At 44.1% G+C, this 27,440-nt stretch overlaps 1 protein-coding gene and 1 non-coding gene across 15 annotated transcripts in view; both read left to right on the top strand.

The window, feature by feature from the left end:
• The window catches only part of Magi1 (membrane associated guanylate kinase, WW and PDZ domain containing 1), a 692,255-nt gene that overhangs the window by 146,595 nt on the left and 518,220 nt on the right, over positions 1–27,440 (top strand). The gene's annotated exons all lie outside the window — the stretch shown is intronic.
• On the top strand, positions 5,858–5,974 carry LOC115069280. Its single transcript, XR_003848552.1, has one exon. It is a non-coding gene; the product is annotated as a U5 spliceosomal RNA (small nuclear RNA).

The raw sequence follows: 27,440 nt of genomic DNA, 5'->3' as shown, positions 1-27,440 counted from the left end.
TAGGAGGGCAAGGAACAAAAACTGTCCTTTATGTCCCTCTGACCAAATTATTATAGGCTACAAAGTATGTCTGTAAAACATCCAAGAAGTGTGTTTTATATGCAAGTAATAAAAAGATCACCCTTTTTGGGGGACCAAATCCAGAGTTGTGTGTGTGTGTGTGTGTGTGTGTGTGTGTGTGTATGTGTGTGTCTATGTATGACTTGTGAATCAAGCTTCCAGTTTTGGTAGGTTCTCAATCTACATTCATTAATTTCATTAGAAATTTAATCCCGTTCATGACTTGAATCATTGTGCTTTCTTAAGTTCTGCCAGTGGTAACTTGGATTGCACTCTACATTTTTCCTTTCAATTTAGTCTCATAGGAGCACTTTTGGATGGGGACGGTTATAATGAGTCCCTTGAATGCTTTGGTTGCCAACATTAGATACATACTAAGTCTCTCTTCTACACTTTCCTTGATTCTGGTCCTGATGATGAAAGATAAAGTCTTCCTTTCTTCTCTTTTAAAGATCCTTGTCCTTTTGTAGAGTTATTAAGATGGTTTCTATATGATTAATATTCCATAAAGATGAAGAGCAATTTTTCTAGGAATATTTAGTTTATGGCCTCAAGACCATTATTTGGCTTCTATTTTAACTACCAGATTTGGGTAGTGGAGATTGCTTTTACAGTAATAATAAGTTAATTTAGCTAATCAACTGGAAATCTTATAAGAAATGGATGTTGGTGATTTCAAACAATGCTTATTTTGTGATAGTCTTCCTTTTACAAATATTTATTTGTGCATGTGTGTGTGCATGTGTGCTTGTGTGTACGGGCACAAGCATGCTGTAGTGCATGTATGGATGTCTGAGGACAACTCTTGGGATTTAGTTCTCTCTTGCCACCTTTTGGGATCTGGGGATGATACTCAGGTTGTCAGACCTGTGTGCAAGCACCTGTACCCAATGTCCCATCTTGCCAATTGGACCTCATGACAGTCTTCTTGACAGACTTCTTGCACTGACAGCCTGAGTGACGGAGTCATTGACCTGCACAGTGCAGAGTCTGACAGTTGGTCATATTCAGTGTGTATGATGTTACGGTGTGTTGGATGTGTTATCATTCAGTGTAGTCTGTGATGTTCTTTTGTTGAATAAGTGCTTGGCAATGAGTATTTGATTGAGCCATCAGTCTGATTATGATAACCCTACTGCATCCTTATAATGTCTTGATGATCAAAAGACATTAATTAAGGCTCAATGAATTGATCAGAAACACTATATCTTAGATGACAGTAGTGTCTTGATTGTAAGCTTATTAATGTCTTAATATGATACAGGATATTTATTTTATGATATTTTTAATTTTTTTGAGGGGTGGGGTCTTTTTGAGACAGGATCTCCCTATAACCGTAGCTGGCCTAGAACTCCCTACGTAAACCAGGCTGGCCTTGAACTTACAGAGATCCGCCTGCCTCTGTCTCCCAAGTTCTGGGATCAAAAGCATGTGCTGCCACCAGGCCTAGCTATTCATTCATTCATCCATCCATCCGTCCGTCCATTTATTTATTTATTTATTTATTGACAGGGATTTCACTGTGTATCTGGCTGGCGTGGAACTCCCTATGTAGACCAGGTTGGCCTCAAACCCACAGAGGTCCACTTTCCTTTGACTCCTGAGGGCTGGCTTTAATGGCTTGTATCACCATACCAGTTTATTTATTTATTTTTTTAACGAACTTTTAATTTCTTCCTGCCTCCCTTGCCCTGTTGTAGAGAAGTTATGGTATCTTTTAAGGGCAAGGAAGTAAAAGCCATAGATTCAAGCTTTATGACATGTTATAATTGTTTATGTACAGTAGGATTTGTAAGTGTATAAATTTACATCATTGAATTTAGAAGACTGTGGTTTTATTTATCTTTAATATTTTATTATTTTATTTAATATGTATGAGTGTTATGCCTGCATGAAGGTAAGCGCACCTGTGTTGTGCAGTGCCCATGGAGGACAGAAGAGGCTGTCAGAGCCCCTGGAACTGGAGTTACGAATAGTTGTTAGCTGCCATGTCAGTGCTGGGATTCGAACCCGGGTCTTCTGCAACAACAGCCAGTGTTCTTAACTGCTGAGTCATCTCTCCAGCCCTGTGGTTTTATTTATTGATGGAAATTTTATTGCTTCTTCCTACTCCTTCCTTTTCCTCTTCCTTCTTCCCTCCCTCCCCTCTTCGGTGGGAGGTACCGGTGCACCTTGTCTTTGTTGCTTCTCTGTGTTCTTAAAGTGATACATACTTATTATAAAAGCCAATGAAACATTGCATTACTAAGTAGAAAACTAAAATTTCTATTACCTCCCTACCGTCAGCATTATCTTCCCCCCAATAAAATCCAGCTCTCACCTCAAAGGGACTAAAAGATCGTTTTATTCTGCAGCTATATACGAGTGAATGTGATCTGTGGAAACAAATTTAGGTTACCCTAAATTCCATGTTCCAGTGTAGGAATGATTTCATGAAGTTTTTAAAATGACAGAACGAAGAAAATCATAACTTTCACAATTTCAAGTCCATTGGTGGAGACATCAGGCAGGTAAGGCTACAGCAGAGCAGGGAAATTCTGCTATGGGTTTCAGATGTTATCTGATGACATTCTTAGTCTTTGGGTTGGTGGAAGCTAAGGGTCTGTTTGTACATTCCAAAGGATTTGCTTACTAGTCACAAGGCTATTAGTTCAGAAACAGAGGTAGAATACATGGCTATATAAGGGGCTAAGATAGCCCAGGATAATTTGGCTTTGGACTTGGAACATTCTAACCAACTTCCCATTATCATTGAGGTTCTAGTGAGCCTAACTGCTTAACGCAAGTGTGCCCCCCCCCTTAAAAAAATGACAGATTCTCACTGTGCAATCCTGGCTCCTGGCTGACTTGGAACTCACTCAGTAAACCAGGCTGGCCTGGAACTCACAGAGCTTCACCTGCCTCTGCTTCCTGAGTGCTAAGATTAAAGATATGTACCACCACACCTGGCATTGTGGCCTTTTTTTCTTTTTCCAGTAACATCAGTTAATTATGTGTATCTGACCTGACATTCTAATCCTCCAGAAGTGACTGAAGGTAAATTTTTTTCAATTATTTTCTATACATATGAAAATATGTTTGTGACCTTTGGAATCTTTTGTCTAGATGCAGGTTTGCTGACTTTACTAGTATTTGAAAAGTTCTTCAGTTTCTCTTAGTCTGCTCTCAGTCAGTGTTTAAAGTATTCTTTGCATTTTATGAGTTTTGCACAGAAGCCTTTGACATTGGCTAGGTACTTAATTTTTTAAAATTATTAAGTAGTGACAAATGGGGACAGGAGAGATGGCTTGGTGATTAAGAGCACTGGGTACTTTTGTAGAGGATGTGAGTTTGGTTCCCAGCACCCACATGGTGGCTAACAGTCATCCGTAACTCCAGTTTTGGGAGACCTGACAGCTGCTTTTGGTCTCTGTGGGCATTGTACATGGGTGCACTTATGTACATGCAGGCAAAACTCTCAAACACATAAAAAAAACTTTAAAAAGTGACCAATGGTATAAGCTCATTTTGGATTTTTATTTTGAGGAGAAGTTAAATGGCTTTGTGGCTCTGTTGTATCTGTTTCTTTTGTATCAGCCTGTGTGTGTTTGGAAGTGGGCCCTTCATAGGGGCTTCATTATGACAGAAGTTCATTTCTGCCTCATCTAATGACCCCACACTTGGCATCCCAGGGCCTAGGTGGGGTTCTGCAGGGTGGGGATTCTACCTCATGCGCTGCTGTGCCATCACCAGAGTGATACCATCATCTGCATTGTGATAGCGGGATGGTGACAAAGGGAGGACACATCTCTCTTTGTAGAGCTGGAAACAACACACTGTGCTTCTGCTCATGGCTCAGAACTCAGATCCTGCTCCCGAGTCAGGGCAGCTGTAGTGACAGGCTTTGACCAGGGCCAGCATGTGCTCAGCTGAGTATTGCAGACATGGGAGGACATGGTTCAGGGGCAACTCACACTGCTCTGTCGTGTTGCATAAAGGGAATCCTGGAGCACATTTATGTGCGAACAACTGAAAAAAAAAATCCCATTGATGTACTAAGTGTAAATGGAAAAAAAGCCATTTGATTTAAAAAATTCTCGTCTATTTATGTACAAACACTACATGTAATTTTGCTAATTGTGTGGAGGAGGGTTAGACATGAATATTTTATGCAGGATAGGAGCAAGATTTTATTGGGTAATAAAACTATGTAAAACAGAGAGATGTGGGATCTAACAGTCCAGTTCCTAATCTAATGAAAGGCTGCCCCTGCCTCCCATGTGCTGGGATCAAGGGTGTGCATCACCACATCTGACTAATAGACATTTCTTTATGCTTTTCCCACTACTGGAGGTAATACCACTTGTAACAGTTACTTTTCTGTTGCTGTGATAAAACACCACCACCAAGGCAGCTTAGAGAAGGAAGAGTTTATTGGGCTTATGATTCCAGCAGGATGTAGGTCCATCATGGCTGGGAGGCGTGCAGGAGGCAGCTGGAGAAGAAAGTGAGAGCTCACATCTGCAGAGACACTGGAAGTGGGGCAAGGCTAGGAATGCTCAAGGCCTATCCCCAGCAACTGGCTTCCTTCAGCAAGGCCACATCTCCTAAACTTCCACAGACAGCACCACCAACTGGGGACAGAGTGTTTAACGACCTGGAGCCTGTGGGCTGGAGAGATGGCTCAGTGGGCTGGAGAGATGGCTCACTGACTGCTCTTGCAGAGGACCCGGGTTCGATTCCCAGCACCCACATGGTGGCTATGAACCATGCTTAACTCCAGTTCCAGGGGGATCTGAAGCTCTCTTCTGACCTCTGAGGCATCGCACGGCATGGGTGCACTCACATACATGCAGGCAATACACTCATACACATAAAATAAAAATAACAAAATATTTTTAAAAAGTAATAAATACCTGGAGCCTATGGGGACATTTCTCATTCTTCTCTTTCCGGCCACCACACCAGTGAAGTCTTTGTTCATACAATAGGAGAGTTAGTCATGGATAGTTCAGGATTTTAATAGTCTAGTGATTGAATAAAGTCACCTTAAATTTTCTGTTCTTTAACCTTATGTAGTAGCTAGAGGCTGTGTCCCACTCTGTTAGAGGAACGTACTCTGTGTCCATAGTTCACTCTTTTTTTTTGATGTGTTTCCAGAAGGAGATTTAGTCAGTCATTCCTTTATCTTCCACTCCAGGCAGGGCTTGCTTTTGCCTTTTCATATTGGTGATGAGTCTGCCCATAGATACATCATGCTCTGTGTTCTGTCATCAGCTCTCTGTTGTAGCTAAGCAGAGATGGCAGTGGAAGCAGTGGAGGGTGTTGGGAGGCCTGGGCCTGAGTCTGTTATACTGTCAATTCAGGAAGCTAATTAGTGGACCATTACCTTCAGATCCTTTAATAAAGCCCTGGGTTGGTTTCCTCTACTCTGTCTTCCCTTTTTCATGCTTGCTTTATAGGTGCGTTCTGTCTTCTTTTCTACTAGAAAATCATTTCCTTTGTGAAGCCCTTCCCATTTAGGAAGTGTTTCTCCAAGATTTCTTTTCTTCCTTTCCTTTTTGCTGGACTGGGGAATTAAGATTGAAAAGCTTATTTCTTCCTGATGAACAGGAAATGTACTGGCCTGTGGTTTTATTGAAGGGGTTTTCTTTTACATTTTACCCAAAGCCTGGAGGCCTTGCTCATATGCACAAAAGATAAACAGTTGTTACTGTTCTGCGGTCCTCTCTCCTCTGTGGGTGTGACGGGATATAAGACTAGAGACTTTTGAGTGGGCGTTGCAGCAACAGCTCACTCTGCTCTCACTCAGTACTGGATACTCTGGTTTCTCTTCAGATCGTACAAATCTTTCGCCTTTTACTAAAGATTTCCATGGAGAGAAACAACTCTGAGTCTTAACCCAATTTTTAAAAGCCTTACACATAGCAAGGTTAGTAATTCTGGTTGAAAATAAAGCTAAATAGTTGTTTGTTCAAAAAAAAAAAAAGTACTGGATATTCTAATGCCACTGCCTCCCCCTCCATTCCTAGGGATTGAGTGCAGCCCCTCAAGCATGCTGAGCAAATGTTCCACCACTGAGCTACACCCCAAGCTCCTTGATGCCATTTTTTAAAGCAGCAAATCTCTTTTCTTAAAACAGTATCTTTTGAGAACTGTGCATATTGATAATTCAGCCATTGAAACTGGGTGGTCTCTAGCAGTGTGTTTTAGAAAATAGCCAGTGACTGCGGAATTCCAGACGTAATCTTTGTTATAATTGTTGCAAAGAGTTATTTGTTTAACAAGTATTAAATCCTTCCTTACTATGACTCATCCTGCTTATAAAATACTCTTGTTCATTCTTGAGGGTCACATTTCAGAATTATTTTATTTTCCTTCTATCAGGCTCACTGTTGCTAGTCAAAATGCTGCACGGGTAAAGTTTTTTGAATCATTATTTTCAACTTATTTTAGAAATACAAACTCCAATTTCAGCTACTGTTCTATATAGTGAAATGCCTAATTTCTTATTGGGACATTTGCTGACTTTTGGGCTCATTAAATTTTTCTTTGCATGTGTATGTGTGTGGAGTATGTGTGCTCGTATGAATATGGGAACATGTGTGTGTGTGCACAAGCAGGTACTCCTGCATGCACATGCATGTGGAGGCTCGGGGTTGACATAGGGTGTCTCCCTCCATTATGCCCTATTTTATTTATTGGGGCACGATCTCTTAGTTGAACCCAGAGCTCGGCCACGTGGCTAGTTGGCTAGCTGGCTTGCCCTGGGGATCCCTTGTTTCTGCCTCCTGAGTGCTGGTGATACAGGAACCTGCCATGCCTTTGGGCTTTTTTGTGGGTTCTGGGGATCTGAACTCCAGTTTTCACACTTGCACAGTAAGTGCTTTGTCACTGGGCCATCCATCTCCCCTATCTCTTATTTAAATTTTTTATTAACTAATTTTGAAAGACTGTAAGGGATTGAATTTAGGGCCTCTTACAAGCTAGTCAAGTCCTGTGCCACTGAGCAATCTTCTTAAGCCCTTTGCTCATTTTTAATAACTTTTAGATTGTGCTTTTGCACATAAGAGTCCATTGCATTTCCAGACCTCTGACTTTAGCTTTTTTAGTGTAGTTTGGGCTGCTAAATAACTGGGATGTTAATGAAATGGGGAAGACACAGAGCTGTGTTCATTGCTGATGTGGGCAGCTATGCTCCTTGACTGCATGTGAGGTGCGCTTGGTGAATTTTCTGCTCTCACACTTTCTTTCCTGGTTCCTTCTTTTTTGGAGATTGTTTCCTTCATTCTGAATGGGATGGTCTGCCACCCTGAGGGTAGCATGAGTGTATTTCCAAAATCCACATGACGTTCTTTTTATTAAAAATTTAAAAATTATTGATGATGATTACTATTATTAATAGCATGTCTGTCTGTCTGTCTGTCTCTCTCTCTTTCTCTCTCTCTCTCTCTCTCTCTCTGTGTGTGTGTGTGGCGCCATGGTACATATGTGGAAACCAGAGGTCAACTTTGTGGAGTTGGGTCCCTCCATCCATCTTTATGTGGGCTCCAGTGATTGAACTCAGGTTGCCAGGCTTGTGTGGCAAACACTTTATCCACTGAGCCATCTGCACCCTGCCTCACCCCCAGTGCTCTTCTACTTATGCATCACCATACCCAGTTTCTTGCAGTGCTGGGGGTTGAACCTAGGGTTTTGTGCATCCTTGGCAAGCACTTTACTGGCTGGACCATAGCCCCAGACCCCAAGGCTGTTTCTTTGGTTTTTTTCTTTTATGGCATAACCGTGTTAGAAATCTTTTTCTTTCCTTCCTTCCTTCCTTCCTTCCTTCCTTCCTTCCTTCCTTCCTTCCTTCCTTCCTTCCTTCCTTCCTTCCTTCCTTCCTTCCTTCTTTCTTTCTTTCTTTCTTTCTTTCTTTCTTTCTTTCTTTCTTTTAAAAAATCTAGCTAGATTTCTGCTGCTAGTAACTGAAGCCTGCCTGTGCGGTGCCCTCACAAGGGGGTATTCTGCCCAGCCAGTTCACATTAACCCACCTGACACAGACTCATATCCCACTCAGATGATCATCTGTGAATTCATAAGAAGACAGTCACCTGTCAGGATTGAATGTTCCAGGGGTCATTGTCATACATACAGTCCCTGTTGGCAGGTACATAGGAAATCTGGAATTTTCCTAACCGAAAGGTGAACATGAAGGAGCTGGTTGTGTGATGCTTGATAAAAGCTAATTTATTTTACTTTATTTTTTAAAAAAATGAATGCCAGGTGTGGTGGCACACGCCTTTAATCGCAGCACTTGGGAGGCAGAGGCAGGTGGATCTTTGTGAGTTCTAGGCCAGCCTGGTCTACATAGTGAGTTCCAGGACAGCTGAGGCTACAAGGAGACCTGGTCTCAAAAAGACAAAACAAAACAAAAATTATGTATATGAGGGTATTGCCTGCATGAGTACAAGTGGACCCATGTCGTGCAATGCCCTTGGATGTCAAAAGAGGGCATTGGATTCCCTGGAACTAGAGTTATGAAGGGCCATTAGCTACTACGTGGGTGCTGGGAATTGAACCTGGGTCCTCTGCAAGAGTAGCCAGTGCTCTTAACAGCCAAGCCATCTCTCCAGCCACTATTTTTTTTAAGAAAGGATTTTTCTTTGTACCCAGCCTGGCCTCAAACTGTCCACCCTTCTGCCTCAGCCTCCACAATGCTGGGATTTATAGGCGTGTACCACCACACCTAGCTCCTCATCTCCTGACTGTGCTTGGATAGTCACTGCCAAGGTCTAGTCATGTCTTCTGCCTGCTTTGTAGATGTTCTGCCTCTACTCCGTGGCCTGTGGGAATGAGGAAAAGCCTTATAGATCTCACCTTCTCTCCAGAGCAGTTTTCAGGAGTACTTGGATGAATTTAGAAAGACACCTGGAGATGAGTTTCTGTGCATAGACTACAGGACACAGTCTCCTGCACACAGAGCTTTTCTTAAGACTGAGTAGGAAGCATCTGTTACTGACCTATTCATCCTCACAGTCCCATCTTAACTTCCTGTGTTCTCACCTGGACTCCTGCAGTGGGCCTTTGGTGCTTCTGGATTTCTTCCATAAATTAGAAGCATTCTTGGGTACATGCTGTAGGATTGTGTACATAGCCCTTGGGCAAGAGGTGTAATTTTATTCCCTGTCCTCGCCACCCTTCTGTGGTCTTGGGGGAAAGACTGACAGTGCAGCTCTGTAGGTAAATGCTGGTGTAGGATCTTGGGCAGACTCAGGGTCTCCCCTGTATGTGCTTTAGCCAGATATTCCCTTGGGTGAATGCCATGAACTCAGTGCTGTAGTTTCATCATCTGTAAATGGGAGATGACAGCAGCATTCACATGGCTGTACGGAGGACTGCGTGTGTTGATGGGTCAGTTTTTCATAACTAGCCTTTGTACTGACCATTGTGCCCACATCCTAGGCGTGTGTGGTTGGTCACAATGGCCTCCTCAGCTCTAATTTCTGAAGCTAACTCTAATTCCCTCTTGCTGAGCATCTTGTATGTGCTGTAGCATATTTTGTTTACTACATTATGGTATCGATTTGCTGCAGTAGACTGTTAGTTAGGGCTGTCTTGAGCTCTGTTTTTCATGTAAGAAAATTGGTCCTAGAAAGTGATGACCCAAAGTTGTACTCACCTAGTGAGCAATTGAGGAAGATGGCAGTCTCTGAGGTGGAACTCTGTTCCTCTCAGTGCCTCTGTCCCGTTGAAGTTCTGATACACTGACATTTCTGTGGTCATTTGTTATCAGTGTGCTTTCGGGTTTCCAGGGTTGTGTGGCTTAAGAGTTGTACCATGTATTATTTTTCTGATTGTCTGACTGCTCTAGCAGAGATAAAAAAACTCAAATCTTAAAAAAGAAGATTGGAAACATATATAATCTCTTGGAATATAATTAACTTGTGTGAAAAGACCAAACAACTTGTAAATAAATACCTTTTGGGTTATTTGCTTGTGTTTTTGAGAGTCTTATTATGTAGCCCAGGCTGGCTTCAAAGGAGCAGTTCTGTCTCACAAGTCCTGAGATTGCAGACCAGTGCCACTCAAACCAACTCTGCTAATTCTTTTTTTAAAAATATTTCTTTTTCTTTTTTTTTTTTAAATACAACAGATGTGGTTTTAATGTCTTGAACACATGAGTATAAAGTGAAATGAGGGGCTGTAGAGATGGCTAGCAGTTAAAAGCAATTGCTGCTCTTCTGAAAGACTCAAAATCAGTTCCCAGTATCCACATTAGGTGGCTCACAATCCCCTGTTACTCTAGCTCCAGGGAATCCAGTGCCTTCTTCTGGACTCTATTTCATTTTTATGTGTTTGCTTGCTTACAAGTATGCCACATGTGTGCAGTCAAGAAGAGGGTATCAGAACTCCTGGAGCTGGAGTTACAAATGGTTGTTAGCTGCCATGTGGGTGCTGGGATCTGAACTCAGGTCCTCGGGAAGAACAGCAAGTGCTCTTAACCACTGAGCCATCTCTCCAGCTCCTGTACTAGTTCTTTCAATGGAATAACATGCTGACAGTTCTCATTAAACACAACTTCAAGGTTTTTTTTTTTTTTTTATTGAAAAAAAGTTTTGTTGACAGTTCTAAGAATCCAACCCAGGGCCTCACTAGTCAAGTGTTCTGCCACTGAGCTACACCCCAGCCTCTCACTGTTTTACCATTTTAGGTAATTATTTTATAGTCAGGGAATTGAAGACAGAAGGTTGTTTATTGGCTTGCTACAGACCACCTGGTAAATTAACAACAAAACTGGCATTAAAGCTGTAGTTTTTCAACTCCTGTGTTCTGGTTGGAAGACTGAATGGGGATGGCCTGGATGCTGAGGGAGAAGGGAGGTGGGTGACTGCTGCCTTCTCCAGGAAGGCAGTGGTCTGCATGCACACAGAAAAGCACAGGCTTCGTGTATGCGTGTGCAAGTACATGTGTGCATGTGTGTGCATGAATGTGTTTAATAAGGCTTCTTTCAGTCATGGTAGCACAGACTTGTTGGTGAAGTGGTTAGAGGCCTGTGTGCAACTTGTTCATTGTTATTTAACCTCATTCATTCATCAGATGCTTTATGAGTAGGGAGTTAGAGCTTATTTAACATTACAGGGGTCCAAAGAAATAGATTGACCCTTTCCTCGTTTAAAAAAAAAAAAATCAGCCACTGTGCACTTAAGAAATGTAAGTATCATGCAGGCACCCAGAAAGCATTTATCATCCACCTACTGGTTCCAGAGACTGCTTTATGCCCTGAGAAGCAGTTGGCAGTACCCAGTGTTTGCTGTTCTTGATCTCAGAGTGCATTTAAGCAGCTGCAGTTAGAAGCAGAGACGTCATACTTCCCATAAATGGTGATGAGGACAAAAGTGACGAGACATTGCTGAAAGTGTCCCAAGCTATCAAGCAGTATTGTGCTGTTCTTCAGTCTATGAGGTCACAGCTCTTTCTTTCAACTTCATTCTCAGTGCAGTGAAAATAAGTGGATAAAGATTAAGAGCATTCCTTCCCTGAGTCACGGCTGTGATAGTTTAGGGAGGGACGTCTGTAGTTGTCATCTGCTCATCATCTCCTCAACTCTGAGGCATGGAGTACTTGTATTTATGACATGGCCATTTGCTATGCTGATCCTCCCTTCCCATCCATCATAAATATCCTTGGTTTGGAAGTGTTTGGCAATATTTCTCATTTATAATTGTTCCGCCAACACAGTTCTCCTGTGGTGCCACTCTGAAGTCCCTAAAGATTAACCTGAATTGGGATACAAGGACTTACTTTCTCTTGATGTGGGAGGTGAGATGTCTGTACGTACCTCAGCTTAGAGTGGTACCCATGGCCACTAACAACTATCAGCAGTTACAACCTCACAGCTACTGCCAGTCTCACTCCTGTTACCATTATTGCTGCAATGTGGGCTTTTAAGGGGATTTTATTCAAGTACTTGTATCATGTGGACATTCAGTAAGTGATGTCATGTGCTTGCTGAGGATGGTAAAGGGGAAGAGTGTAAGAGGGGAGGACACTGTACTGTTATGAGTGTAAATGCAGGACTCCACCAGGTTGAGTCTGCCATTTGCCAGCTGTGTAGCTTGAGACAAATTGGAAGATCCTTTCTAATGTTGATTTCATTATTGATAAGATGGAAATAACATTAACATTAATATATCCTGGTGACACTACACTGGCTTGTTGCTGTGTACAGATCCTTTACCTAGACTATCTAAAGCCCACCTGAATTGTGGAAATCACCGATACTCCAATGTACAGGTCTTTCTGAGCACAGGGAGGTTAAAATTTTTGTTTGCGGATGCATAGCCAGCATGTAGGGGAGCTGGGATTGGAACACAGGTGGTCTGTGTGCACAGGGTGGTTATATTGGTAAGCCTTTCAGCGTGATGCCACTTAGTACCTGTAACATTTGTGTAAGGTATAATATCATCACCTTAAGCTAGGCTGTAATCTTGCTAGAAACCTGCTTCTTCCCATAGAGAGTGCCTTGGCTTCTCTCTGCAGGAAACTCCTGCTCCCATTCAACGTACTGCAGGTGGGGGTGGACCTGTTTTCCTGCTCCTTAAGGAAGTACAGAGTGGCTGCTTCTCCAGATTTCCTGGGGATCCTGCCACCCCCAGCAATCCTTGCTTCCATCTTTGTTTCTGGTTTTGCACCAACAAGTTGAGAAATTTTTGAGGAGCATTTCAGCACAAGTCTCCCGTGCATTGGGAGCTGACTCACCCCAATTAGGCTTTGGACCCGTCTACTGGGGATTCTCTTGTTTACCAAGGAATGTTTTTTTTTTTTTTTTTTTTTTTTTTTCTTAAAGGGCAGATTGATGGCATAGCAGCCATTGTATGGGGTAGACTGATATTGATTTGATCCCAGCACCTCTCAGTTGGATCTGTGGCCACAGGGGCAGGTGAGAGCAGACAGGCAGGCTGAGTGATGGGAGCCCTGGAGAAAAAGACTGTCCCATGCAAAATTCTCTTTCCACCTCTGACTCCTTCCCTGACCTTGCCTGTTTCATAAATAAATTGGAGGCAGTTTCTGGTCAGAGCTGGTCCTTAAATCAATCCCAGCAGTCTTCCTTTGAGCTGTGATCAGGAGCCCTGCTCTAGGCTGTTTGTAAACAGGCTGACAGCACTGACATGTAGGATTTAAAGCATCAGGAATGCAATAAGCAGTCCTGGTGAGAACCCTATCTTATTTTGTTTCTTTCTTTTTACTTTTATCTCTTTTTTTCTTGGCGTATAATAAGCACTGGAAGATGGAAGGAAATAACTCATTTTTTTCTTCTTTATTTGCTATATAAAGAATGGCCCTCTGTTGTTATTTACATCGAACTTTTGGCTCTAGGCCTAAAAGCCCTGATAGGAGAGGATTGCTTAGAAGCCAGAGTGGTTGTGCTGGATAGCTTTAGTGTCAACTTGATACACCTGGGTTGAGGGAGCCTCAATTGGGGAATTGTCTCCATTGGACTGGCCTGTGGCCATGTCTGTGGGGCATTTTCTTGATTGTTGAGTGATGTGGGAGGGCCCAGCCCACTGTGGGTAATGCCACCCCTGGGCAGGTGGGCCTGTGTTGGATAAGAGAGCAAGCTGAGCAGGGGCCAGGGGAGCAAGCCAGTAAGCAGCGTTCCTCCATGGCCTATGCTCCAGTCCCTGCTTCCAGGTTCCTGCCCTGAGTTGTGACCTGGGAGATGTAAGCTGAATAAACCCTTTCCTCCCCAAGTTGGTATTGGTCAGAGTATTTTGTGACAGCAATGAAGAAACAAACCAGAACAGTGGTGTTGGACTGTGTGGACCATTTCCTTGTTTTGCAGCTCTCCTGTCTTTGCAGATGATCAGAAAGATACTGCTTCGTACTAGCAGGGGATGTTCTCGTGGGAGTGCCTCTGTTTGTTCTTATATGCTTATGGTAGATGGGAGAGCCCAGAGACCTGCTCTTTGTGTGGAGCCTGCTCTGCTGCTGGATTCCCATGAGGGCATCTCTGAGGAGCTGGGTCCCTGCGTGGAAGTCGAAAAAACACATTAAAATGGTTGTGGAGGTGCCTGCCATTAATCCCACCACTTACAAGGCAGAGGCAGGCAGATCTCTGTGAGTTCGAGGCCAATTTGGTCTATATAGTGAGTTCCAGTCAGCCAGGACTGCATAGTAAGACTGTGTCCACTCTCCCCCACACACACAAAAAAGTCTGTGGGCTATGAACCCCCTTCATGTTCGTGGGAGGCCACAGTGCTGATGGTCCCCCTTTCCTGCAAGGAAGGGTTTCTTCTGTGTGGATTTGCAAGTCATGTTAGTTTGTCTGGAGTTCCCTCCTAGCAGTTTCAGCAGTAGGTTTGCATCATGACCTGTACTTGAGAGCGAGGTTGCCTCTGAATCTCTTTTTTTTTTTCAATTTTTATTTTATGTGTATGCGTGTACTGCCTGCAAGTAGGTAAGTGCACCCATGTTGTGCAATGCCCATGGAGGTCAGAAGAGGGTGTTGGATTCTGTGTGACTGGAGTTACGGACAGTTGTTAGCTGCCATGTGGGAACTGGGATTCGAACCATGGTCTTCTGCTAGAACAACCAGTGTTCTTAACCACTGAGCCATCTCTCCAGCCCCCACCTCTGAGTCTCTTAAACTTGAGTGGGGCTTTTGTATTGTTTTAATTTTTGATTTTTTTTAAATTTATTTTTATTTTATGTGTATGAGTGTATTGCCTGCTTGTATGTTAGTGCACCCATGTCGTGCGGTGCCCACAGAGGGCTGAAAAGGGCGTTGGGTCCCCTGGAATTGGAATTACCATTGTTAGCTGCCATGTGGGTGCTGGGATTTGAACCTGGGTCTTCTTCAAGAACAGCCAGTGCTCTTAACCACTAAGCCATCTCTCCAGTCCCTTGTTTTAATTTTTTTTAACATTCCTCTTTTTGTGGTAACTGGGGATGGAGCCCAGGGCCTTGTGCATACTAAGCAAATCCTTAACCCACTACGAGTACTTTCAGATTTTCATAAAATTATCTACATATGCTACTTTGATTTTTAAAGGAATCAATTAAGGACTGGTAGTGTGACTCGGGTAGAGCACTTGCTAGGCATGTGTAAAGCTCCAGGTTCCATCCTTAGTAGCACAGGATTGAAATCAAGTGTTTTGGAGCAAAATCATCTGTCTCTGCCATTGCTGCTTCTTGTCTTCCAGGGGACTAGCTTACCTCCCACAATTTCTAACCTCGTAAGGTATTTCTTCTGGTATTTACCCCTGTTTACAATCACATTTGTGGTTCTACAGCTTGAAATTTTAGATATTGTTCCTTTGTTTTTGTTATCTATGATTGTCTGTAATAAGGAAATTGGGGACTTACTTTGTGGGTAGGGTTTGTGCTGATGATGAACCCAGGGCCTGCTGTGCACTAAGTGGGTGCTCTGCTATGTCTTGAGCCCGAGTGTTTCATCCCCCCCCCTACCTTTTTGGTCTTTTTGAGACAGGTTCTCTCTGTAGACCAGGCTGGCCTTGAACTCAACAGAGATCGGCCTGCCTCTGCCTCTCGAGTGCTGAGATTAAAGACGTGCCAAATGTTTCATTTTCTTATACTCATAACCCCCTGCACCCCACTTTGCTTCCTCTGCCTTTCTACTACCTGTGGGTTGCTATCATCCTGTCAGCCCCTGCCCCTGACACTGCCTTATGATCATTAGTCATAGCTGAGCCACACAGTGGACCAGAATTACATTGCTTTTTATGATACTTGTGTGGTGTTTTTTGCTTAATGTTCTTTGTGTCTGTCTGTGATTCTTCCCCCAAACTGCCTCACGAAAAGAGGGTTTTCCCTCTGGGCATAGGCAAACAGTGAAAGATTCCATTAGTCCTTTAACGTTTTTGTTTTATCGCTCACTACGTTACATTGTGGTCAGTAGTCTGTAATGCATCTTTAAGAATCAGATGTTAGAGCTGGAAGAGAAGACCTTGTTCTTTATTGTCAAGAGATGCCAAGAGAACCAATGCTTTGTTTTAATTTTTCATGTTTGTATGATGCATGTGTATGATGTGGGTATGCATGTGTATGGTGTGTGTGTGTGTGTGTGTGTGTGTGCGCGTGTGTGTGGATATGCACTTGCCACAGTATTCATGTGGAGCTGTGTGTGTGTGTGTGTGTGTGTGCGCGCGCGCGTGTGTGTGTGTGTGGATATGCACTTGCCACAGTATTCATGTGGAGGTCAGAGGACATTCAGTATTGGTCCTTGTCTTCCACCGTGTTTGAGATAGGTTCTCTCGTTCACTGCTGCGTACTCTAGGCTAGCTGGCCCACGATCTGCCTTTCACCTCCTGTTTTCCTGTAGGGATGCACTGGGATGACAGAGACTTGGATTTCTGTGTCTAGCTTTTACATGAATTCTGGGGATCTGAACTCAGCTCGTCAGGCTTGTGTACCAAGCACTTTACCCACAGAGCCATCCCCCCAGCCCTTGTTTCAGTTTCTGACACAGGGTCTCATTGTGAAGCATAGACTGGTGTGGAACTTACTGTGTAGCAGATCCTCCTGCCTTAGCCACTGAGTGCTGGGACTATACGTGTGTACCAACCATGCCTGACTCTGCAAGTGTTCTGATTACCACTACTCTCCAATGTACACTGCCCTCTCGCATAAAATGTGGGTCACTAAGGTAATTACCTTACAATAATAAAATGTGTGGATCCTCTCTCCTTGGTCTCAAACCTTTGTGACCACCTGTGAAGGGATATATTTGGTTCAGGTAAAGGAAAGACAAAGAACCAAAACACCATAATGTCTCAACTAAGAGCTATCAGATGTGCCAGAACATACAACATGATGACTAATGTTGAAGTCTATCATAGGAACAGTGTAACATGGTGATTAATGTTGCCGTCTGTCATAGGAACAGTGTGTGAGGAAGTAATGAGTGGCTCGGCTGGGATCTACTCTCCAGTGTGTGCTGCAAACCTCAGCAGGCTTCAAGGCCAGAGAGAGCAGCAGATGCATTGGCCGCCACTGTAAGTGTCTGGCCTCATGTGCTTCCTTTTCGTCCTTGTATACAAGGTTGTCCTGGGACTCAGTCAGGAGACAAGTCAGCACTTTGCTTGTGGACAGCAGTAATGCCTGCCATCTTGGCCACTGCCCCAGATTCTCTGGAATTTTTACAGGGAAGCTGATTCTGATGTTTTCATTGCCTTTTTTTTTTTTAAGTTGAAGTCTAGAATACTTAAATATATGAAATGTGCTAATAAAAATGCAGTTGGTATATTTTTTGTTTGTTTTTGAGACTCATTCTCCCTGTAGCCCCCACTAGTCTGGAACTCACTATGTAGACCAGGCTGGCCTTGATCTCACAAAGATCTGCTTGCCTCTGCCTTCTAAGTGCTGAGATTAAAGGTGTGAGTCACCACACACTGCTAACTTGTATTTTTGTCTTAATTTTGTATTATGTCTTCTCTGTAACCACCACCAGATGGAGATGTGGAACACTGCAAGTATCTCCACAGATTCTCTGGTGCCCTTCCCACCCAGTGCCCTTCCCAGACAGATCAGCACTACTTTGTCTTTTATCAACATACTTTTGTTTTTATCACTTATGATTTCCAAATAAGAACTATAGTATGTTCTTTTTTATGTCAAGCTGGGTTTTTTCTTTATGTTTAAGAGATACCTTCATTTTGAGTGTATCAGTTGTTTTTTTATTGGTTTTATAATATTCCACATCATCATGCCATAACGTCCTTCTTTTTCTGTTCATAGGCATTTGGGTAGTTTATGGCTTAGAGCTATTTTTCAGTAAAAATGCTCTATCCTTGTCCTAGTGTTTCAGTAGAAAGTATCCCTCCCCCCTTTTTTGGTATATGTATAGCTATTGAAAAGCTGGGTCTTAGAGTAGATGTGTATTTGACTTTAGAAGACACTTTCAAATAGGTTCTGGTGTGGGGGTGTGTGTGCAGGTGCACATGTGTACACATATGCATGGAGGCCAGAAGACAGCCTTGGGTGTCCTACTTCTGGAGTTGCCCATCTTTTTTTATGAGACAGGACTTCTTGGCCTGGAGCTCAGAATAGAGCTAGGCTGCCCAGCCAGTGAGCCCTAGGGATCCTCCTGGCTCTGCCTCCCCAGTGCTGGGACTGTAATGGTGCACCACCATGCCCAGCTTTCACCTGTGCTCTGGTGATGAAGCTCAGGCCCTTGTGCTTGTGCTGCAAGTACTCAGTGCTGGAGCCACCTCCTCAGCCTGACTCTTGTCTTGATCCTGTTCTTCCATCTCTCTCTGCACACCATGTGTTTGTGGCCTCAAGTGTGTGTGCATTGAGAACAGGAAATGCAAAAAGAAATGGATGGAGGCAGAATGCAGCGAGGGGCAGGCTGCTGGGTACTGAAGGAAGAGGGAAGAATGTGGAGGAGTTGGAGACCATGCACTGATAGTGTGGGGCTGGAGTTTCCTGTGTGGATTCTAACCCTAGCAGCTCTCATTCTTCAGCAGTTACAGTTCAAGGAGTGTGTTCCAGCTCCAGTGAGCATTTTTCCTCATCTGTGTATATAGCTGGTGACCAGTCCCTGGCTCAGAGGGTGGAAATGAGGACTGAATGGGACCTTGCCTGAAAGTTAGAGTAAAAATCTATTAGGGGGTCTCCTGGGAGCCACCACTGTAATTATCAAACTGGATCTTCACAGCAACCCATGGGCTAGTCTACTGTTATTTTCAGTTTGTCAGTCAGGCAGCTGAATGCCTTAGTCATCTTCCTGTTGCTGTGACAAAACACCTGAGATAAACAACTTAAAAAGAAAAAAAAAAAAAAGATGTCTTTTGGCCCATGATTGCATAGAATGAGGTCCATGGTTGCTTGTCCCTTTTACCTTTGGGCCCGTGATGACTGAGTGCCTGGTGCTGCAAAGGTGCTTGCTTCTTTTTGTGCCTGGAAGCAGCAAGAGAGAGGGTGAAGTGGGTAAGGCAGAGACAGAGTCTTGAAGGGCACAGCCACTGGGACTTGTTTCCAGCAGGTAGGCTCCACCACTGTGGTTTCCACCACCTGTAATAGCTCATTAAGTTATGAATCTGTCAGCAGACATGTCTGTTTATGACGTATGAGCCCTCATGATCTGCTCACTTCCTGAAGCAGCCCCCTGACCCTCAAAACAGTGTTTCATTGGGGTCCAGGCCTTTGATACGTGAGCTCATGGGAGGCATTTAAGAACCAAACCATAGCACTGAAGGTGTCAGAGCTTCAGGGACATGTCCCCACATCACACAAGTGGTAAGTTAGTAGGATGAGGACTGGTAGGTTTGCACTGATGTATTGAGTGCGGAAACAGGAAAGGGAATGCCCTTGCTTGCAGGTAGCACAAGTGGAGAACTGTTTATCCTTGCAGGCGGGATAAAATACCTGGAATTTAGCCTGGATTTCTTGTAGTGGTCCAGGAATAGGCAATGACTGCATGGGGTGAAGAGGAGGGGGAAGTTGGAAAATCTCTGTAATATTTAGACAGGTCTCTAGGGCAATGTTTTGACTTTCTTTCCTGATATTTGCTACAAGTCTTTGCATAGCGATGGGGCTGAGTGGTCCCGACCTCTGCTCATCCTCACTTGTGTCTTGAGCCCTCCAGCTTGGACCTTGTGGTTAGGCCCTCTGTATAGGTCCTTTCCTGTCCTCTCTGCACTGTCCCACTCCATTTACGGACTGTTTTGCCATTCAGGATCTCCTCCCGGACCCCTGGGCAGTAGCCTGAATTCTAGAGCCCTGTTTTCCCTTCAGCACTTCCCACATCTCTCCACAGTGCTGTACTCTGAACTGGTGGCTCTACTGCAGACCCACAGTTCCAACCCTGGAGACAGCACGTGTGACAGAAGTGCCTGCAGAAAAAGTTAATGCCTCTGTGTCCTTCCTCCAGTGTGTTTCCCCAGCCTTGCTCTGAGGCATCTACAGCAACCAGCTTAGCTGTTTTCACGTGAAAGGAACTGAAAACATTGTCACCAGCAGCTCTCACCCGTTTTCTGCAGCATGGTACAGTTTCATGCATGTGTGGCTCTGTTTCCTCTCTCTTTGCTGTCCTTCCGGTTCCTCTTCTCCCTGCTTCCTTCCGTTGTTTGTTGTCCTCCCTCCATCTGTCCTCTTGTTCTACTCTCTCAGTTCCTTTTCCCCTTACTCATTTCAGTAATGAGGCCAGAGGCTATCAAGGTGCTTCCAGACCCTTCCTTCCCCCACAGAAGATCAAGGTCCTGTGCAAGATTAGATTCTGACTAGTTGTTGCAAAGGTCTTACTCATTTGGACAGGCCACTTCATTCTTTTCCTGAATGAAACTGAAAGGCGTTTGGAGGCCCAGGCTCCCAGGATTGACCTGATCTTGGGTCCTTGAACATTATAAAAACAGTGTTCTGGTGCTCATTCCACTGATTACCTGAAGTTCAACCCTATCTCTTTTCATGTTTGTTTCTTTACTCATTTCAGACATTTGTCAATAGTATAGCCTCCTGTATACAGCAGAGAAATAATTCAGGTCCTTTTTTTTAAAATAATTAGCTCCTTATGTCTCTTTCAGAGAGGGTTTTCCTCTTATGAAGAGTGGCTCCCACACATTTGGAAGCAGCTTGATTCATTGTACGGACCACCACCCATGATGCAAGCTACCAAGTGCAGATTCCATGTTCTCAGTGAAGGAAGAAAATTTATTGAATGCCTGCACAGTGCCCTACACTCCCACACCTCTCTCCTCTCCTGCTCATGGCACACAGTGATGTAGGCAGTGGCACAGCCCTTTAATTCTAGGCAACCACCCAGGAAGACCTTCATTTTGTTTTAGTTTAGTCAGAAATATTTATTGATCATCAACTACAAGTCAGACTGTGTTGTCTACCCTTGTGATAACTCAGTTAAAAACCATAGTCTTAGGGCCTGTGAGATGACTCAGTGGTTAGAGGTGTTTTCTGTGAAGCCTGATGATCTGAGTTTTTTTCCCAAAACCCACTTGATAGAAGGAGAGAACTGATTCCTGTAAGTTGTCTTTCACTTCCACATATGTGCTATAACAAACACACGCGCGTGCGCACACACACACACACACACACACACACACACACACACACACACAAATGTGCAAAGACCAGAGTCTTTGAGAGATAGATATTCTATGGTAGATGGGCAGGGCAGGTACTCTAGAGAGTAGAGAATGAGCAGGATCAGTTAGTATATTCATTGATATAGTAGATGATTGTATGGGCTATAGACAAAAACTGCATCCTAGGAGATGGCATAGCTTACAAAGTGCTTACCAAGCAAACATGAGAACTTGAGTTCAGTCTCTCAGAGCCCACATAAAAAGGCTGGGCATAGTGGCATGCATCTGTAATCCCAGCGTGCCCAGGGAGGTGGGCAAAGGAGGATCTTTGGGCTCACTAGTCAGCTAATCTAGCAGGATTGGTGAGTTCCGGGTTCAGAGAGACCCTGTCTCAGAAACTAAGGTAGACAGAAATTGTAGAAGACACCTAATATTGTCTCTGACCATCACACATGCATGCATGAGTACGTGTACATGCACAAGCACATGTACTTACACACACACACACACACACACAAAAGTGAATACTTTCATATCTACTGAACATACTCAGGAAATAGCGGATGGTAGGAGTATGTAGGGTGGAGTTCATTGAGGAACTGAGCTGAGCACCCAGGCCAGCTGGCTTTTCTCAGTCCCAACCTGGGATTTTCTTACATTTCCTCATAAAGTTTGCTTTCTTTGTTAATCACCTATGTTTTTCCTTTGTTAATCATCTGTATTCTTTTAAATGCACATCCTTTAAAAAAAAAGAAAAGAAAAAGACAGGGTCTCTGTGTAGCCCAGTTGGCCTGTTGCTTGCTATGTAGACCAAGCTGGCCTCCAATTCACAGGAATTCAACTGCCTCTGTGTCCTGAGTGCTGGGATTAAAGGCATGCACCACCCAGCCTCACCACATTGTATTTTTAAAGGAAAAGTATACACTATATTAGAAAAGGCCCTGTGCCCGGTAGTGTAGTCAAAAGGGTTTAAGAACTGACAAGTCTTTTTGGGTGAGTAGTAGGAGAGTGGTTCATGCTGTCTGTCACCTTTGCTCTTATTGGCCTGTGGTTTTTTTTGAGGGAGATTAGTTAGCCCTTGAGAAATAATTCATGCTCAAGAGTAGAGTGCTTTAAAAAAAAAAATGGGACTGGAGAGATGCTCAAAGTTCAGAGTGCCTAGTGCTGCTCTTGCAGAAGACCTAAGCTTGGTTCCCATCACCCATGTCAGGCAGCTCATAGCCCCTGTAACTCGAGCTCTGGGGTTATCCCACACCTGTGACCCCCAAGTACATCTATACTCATGAGCACATACCCCCACACAGATGCACATAATTAAAGGTAATAAAAGTAAACCTTAAAAAATTAGAGCATGGCACTGAGAGTTTTTCCTGACGCTCAGAGGAGGAAGCCAGGTGTCAGGAGGAGCCTTCCACAGATCTGCTGAGGCTCCTCATACACACAGCCCCATGATGGAGGCAGGGAGACTCAGAGTCTGTCTGGAAGATGCAATGGTAGGTAAGGTGCTGTGGGCTTGGTCTTTAGAGTCACACAGTCTCTCTGGTCTGAGCACTGCCTTCGTCTTGCTGCTTCTACTCTGTGAAACTTGTTTTCCTCCTTTGTGAAATGGAAATCTTAAAATTTGTCTCAAAGGGTTGCTGTCCAGGCTGTGCGCAGCTTTTGTCTTGTGTGCTGACTGTTCACTGTACATCCAGGATGATGATGCACCCCCAGCCTGTAGGTTTGGTGAGACTGGCTGGCAAGAGGGCTGAGCTGACAGGCTCTGGCAGGTGAGGGGAGGCCTGTGATTGGGAAGTATGGGAACTCCTCTTTGGTCCACACATCCCAGGGCCAACTTTCCAGAACAGCATATGGACCAGAAGAACTCCTGGGGAGTTTCCTCAGCAGGCCGACTTGTAAGCAAATGACGAACCAGGAAAGACTGACTGTGATTCCTGATAGATCAGTGGTGACATGAGACGCTCTGGGGACCGCCATCTGTTCCCGTCCTCCCTGACCTGACACATTTGAGCCTCTGACACTGAGAAGGATTTATAAAGCTCTAGTGCACGGTGAGGGACCTGGGAATGGGTGTGGAGTAGCCCTATAGGGAGGCTGCAGACGGCGGCCCTCGGGCCTTTTGAGGTCAGGTGGGATGTGCTGGTGATGTAGAAAGACCCTGTGGAGCTGAGCTCTTGAGGAATCGTTCCAGGAAGGAAGACACTGCTGCCAACAGTGTGCCAGCCACTGTGCAAGGGCCTAGGCACACAAGGATCCTATTAGTTCAGGGCTTGCAAGCTGGGGCCTTGTGGAGTGTGGCAGTTGGATGATGATAAAAGCTGAGTTTTGCTTTGGGCCAGGTGATGTCCTAAGTACTTTGAATGGGTGACTCATTTAACACGTTTTTAAAAGTTAAGGGCCTTGCTGTGTTGTCCAGGCTAGCCTCAAACTGAAGATTCTTCTGCTTCTACCTTGCAAATGCTTGGATTTCAGATGTGCATCACCACATCCAGCTAGGCGTTGTGAGTATCTACAGTTTGTAGATGAGAAAACCAAGCCAGAGAGTGGCATAGAAACTCCCCAGGGCACATTTGAACAACTCGGGGGAATCCTGGTGCCTCTGGGAACAGCTTTAAAAGGTTTTCTTTCAAAAGACACACAACTAGGTTGGCTGCTGAGCTCTCCCACCTGGGCAGCAATGGCAACTGAGTTGCTAATGTAGCCTGTTTGTTGACCTTGCTCTCTACCTAGTACCTGGCCTTTCTGCACTTGGGCAGCAACCCTGAGTTTTGCTGTTTTGTTGGTCTCTTCCATCAGCATGGCAGCATACTCCAGCCTTAGAAAGTAGCAGCCTCCAGAAGACAGAGTGTGGAGCTCCTAGGTGAGGGGTAGCTAGGTTGTCAGCAGGTGATACCCACAGTGCCAGTCATGCTCTGCAGACAGATACATAAGCTGCTGCATCTCTCTAGTTCCTTTGTTCTAAAGCCCACACTCCCCAGTCGCTTCTGCCATTGCTGATCTCTGTGTGTTGGGAGTAAAATGGGGGAATTGGGAGAAGTTCAAGGCCTGGTGGTGAGTGCCTAGGCCACCTGGCTCTTCCCTGCTTCTCTTCCATTTCCCCATAGAGTTTGCTTTCTTTATTAACTACTTTTAAATGTCAATATCATTTTCAAAGAAAAAAAAATACAACAAAAAAAGATACAGCACAAATCAACAGTTGTTTCTAACCACCCTTACTTTGTCTCTATAGAATGGTTCTTTATTTTATTTTGTATATATTTTATATTCTTTTCTGTATTTCATATATCCATATTGTTTATGTATATATATGTATATATGTATACACAGAGAATATCTGTTTACAAGAATCAAATCAGTACACAGTGTTTTAAAGCCTGTTTTTTCCTCAGTAGTATGTCATCAATATCATTCTGTCAGCTGCTGGCATTTGTGGTTTTACAAGTTAGTTAGGCAAGAGTATAACTTGGTGGTAGAGCTTTTGCCTAGTCTGTATGAATCCCTGGATGCTGTCACTAACAGATACATAAAGCATCACATATCCATAAAGGAATATACAACTACAAAAAGGACACGCGCACACACACACACACATGCACACACCCCTGTCTTGTCTAGAAGCCCAATGAGCTATCCATTGTGCCACAGAGTCAGGCACATACACAGTCTCCTTATCTCCAATCTTCCTCCACACCTCGGTGTTCAGACGGGAGCTGAAGAGTCAGTTCTCTAAAGACTGGTCTCCTGTGCTACTTGCAGTGAGTCTCCTTCACAGTTCTCTCACATTCACTGGGATGATTATTTGATTATTGCCTGTCTTCCACTAGTATTAACTGAATGACAGCAAAGATTTCTCTTTTCAATTATTAATAGGTTAGTGAATGAACATTCAACAGACTAGGAAATGAGATGAAAATATATGTATACTTATCAATGAAAAAATTAAGTTTCACAATATAACAAAATCCTATCAGAGATAAATGTTATACCCACATGCCAATCTAAGGACACACCCACAACATAGGGGCCAGTGAGACTGGTTAAGATGGTGCCGGCCTGGAGGCATGAGTCCAATCCCTGGTACACAGTTAAAGGTGGAAGGAAAGCATCAGCCTTTGACCTCCACATCTACTCAGTGGCACCGGTGCCAACACATACACTTCCCTGGGGCTTTGGATGGGCTAACTCATTCACTTAAACATCACAACAGTGATGCAACATGCTTTTTAGATTTATGTTTATTTCTTCAGTGCTTTCAGTCAAACTCAGCCCCACTGAGTTCTACCACTCATGACCATGACCTCAATCAGAAGCCTCACTCTTCTTTATCCCTGGTGTAGTTCAGGCTCGTATCCTACTGAGTGATAGATATAACAGGAGACTTCTGTGGGCAGGTGGAGGAGGTGGCCTGACTGCTGGCCAGTTACAAAGCCTGCAGTTATGTAGAGAAGTTTGGACTGCCCAAGCTGTCCATCAGCCATGGAAGGGTGGCATATGACAAGTGGCCTCATCAGTAGTGCTCAGCTGAACATCAGACGCAGAGAAAATGGTACTTTCCTTCCAGTTCCCCAGCTTTAGGGGTTCATTATGCAGAGAAGATGCCCCTGTGCCCTTCTCTTGTGTTTTCCTCCATGCTCTTGGGAGGAATACCAGGTAGCTCTTCATGGCTATTCATTGGAAACATTGGACTGCCATGAAGGTCCTTCCCATTGACCCTACCACTGTCTAAAGCTAAGCTGGAGTCCCAATGGGGATGTTACTGAGGCTATGAGTAGTAGAAAAAGCAGCAGGAACCTCAATACATTACAGATGCACATCTTATATACCATATACATAATCTAGTTAGGACATCCCAAATGACAGCTGCCTAAGAAATTATGGCATGCTGAAAAAAAAGAGCATATCCCAAATGTGTTTTGGTTATCAGTGTTCTTGGTAGTGTTTTGGGGATTCTGCGTGTGTGGTTTTGTTGGTGTTTTCTTGCTTTTGAGACAGGGTCACACATATCGTAGGCTGGCCTGGAACTCTCTTTATAACCAAGGATAACTTTGAATTTCTGATCCTCTTGTCTCCAACTCCCCAGTGCTGGGATTAAAGGCATGCTTCACCACAGTGCCTGATTTATGTGGTGCTTGGGGATCAATCATTGCTTGCTTTTCATCTGCTTTATTCTGTTTTGCCGGCTGGATTAGAGGTGCCGAGCCTTAGGTGGCAGGGTCATAGATTTGCCTGAATTTGCCAACCTCCATTTTAGACTTTGTTGTATGCAGTGATCCAAATTTGTAACTGTCTGTCTGAGCTACAGACACAGGTAATGGACCTGTAAAGGATCTGATGTAGGCAATGCCAAACCTCTGAAATGCTGAGGCCAAATAGTCATGCTTGGTCACATACCTCATGGAGATGGAAATGCTTTTGTCTTATGCATAAATTCGCTTAGCCACATAGTATTCACTGAACCACTGGTCATACCTCCCAGAGGATTGAGGGTGGACAATGTGGGCTTGAAGGGTCCTGAATGTCTGCTTTCTGTGACAGTGTGGAGACATTTTACTGCATACTGTCCCCAGTCCTGTAATGTAGAAAGAGCCTATTCTGCTCTGCTAGTCTGGTAGCCAGAGGACATGGTGACCAGCTCCACAAGGACTTCCTAGAGGTGGTGATATTTGAACTGCCCCTTGAGGACTGACCAGAATTTTGTCCAACATTAAGGGATTTTGTCCCTTCTGGTAGAAAGAGCCATGAGATCAAGACCCCAGGATGCAGGAGGCCGGTCAGTGCTGCTCTAGTAGAAAACTCCAGAACCCCTGTGGCTCAACATAGCTCTAAATGTCTGAAAGGGGTGTTCCTAATTTGCATGATTCTCTGGGTACACGGTCCCCACTACATTGCATGCAGGACTGTGGAATGGAGTCTGGGTATGTTGCACAGGTTGAAAAAGTATAGAGTGTTGCTGTGTTGGGCAAGTTAACTGTGCTGCTGGTGGTATTTAAGAATGATCTGGAAGAGGTGAAGAAGAACAGGAAACAGAAAGAAGAGGGCTCATGGTAAAGGTATATGTAATTAGTTAAGGCCAGTATTCACTGAGCAATCACTATGTGGAAGTGTTATGAAGTATTTCATAAACAGCAGTCCTGTGAAACAGGTACCTCTGTTCTTTCCACAGACAGACAAGAGGAGAACTCCACAAGAATCAGGATTTCCAGATATAGGGGCTTTAGTCCAGTTCCCCTTAACCATGCTCATGACTTCCTCTCTCAGGTTGTCCTTCTGTAAATGTAGAAGGAAAGGTAAAGGTGAAGCAGAGGGGTGTGTGTATGTGTGTGTGTGTGTGTGTGTGTGTGTGTGTGTGTGTGTGTGTGT

The sequence above is a fragment of the Nannospalax galili genome, unplaced genomic scaffold, assembly GCF_000622305.1.
Source record: "Nannospalax galili isolate Female #2095 unplaced genomic scaffold, S.galili_v1.0 scaffold1051, whole genome shotgun sequence".
Taxonomy (NCBI): Eukaryota; Metazoa; Chordata; class Mammalia; order Rodentia; family Spalacidae; genus Nannospalax; species Nannospalax galili.
This window is presented reverse-complemented; position numbering and strand designations above follow the sequence as displayed.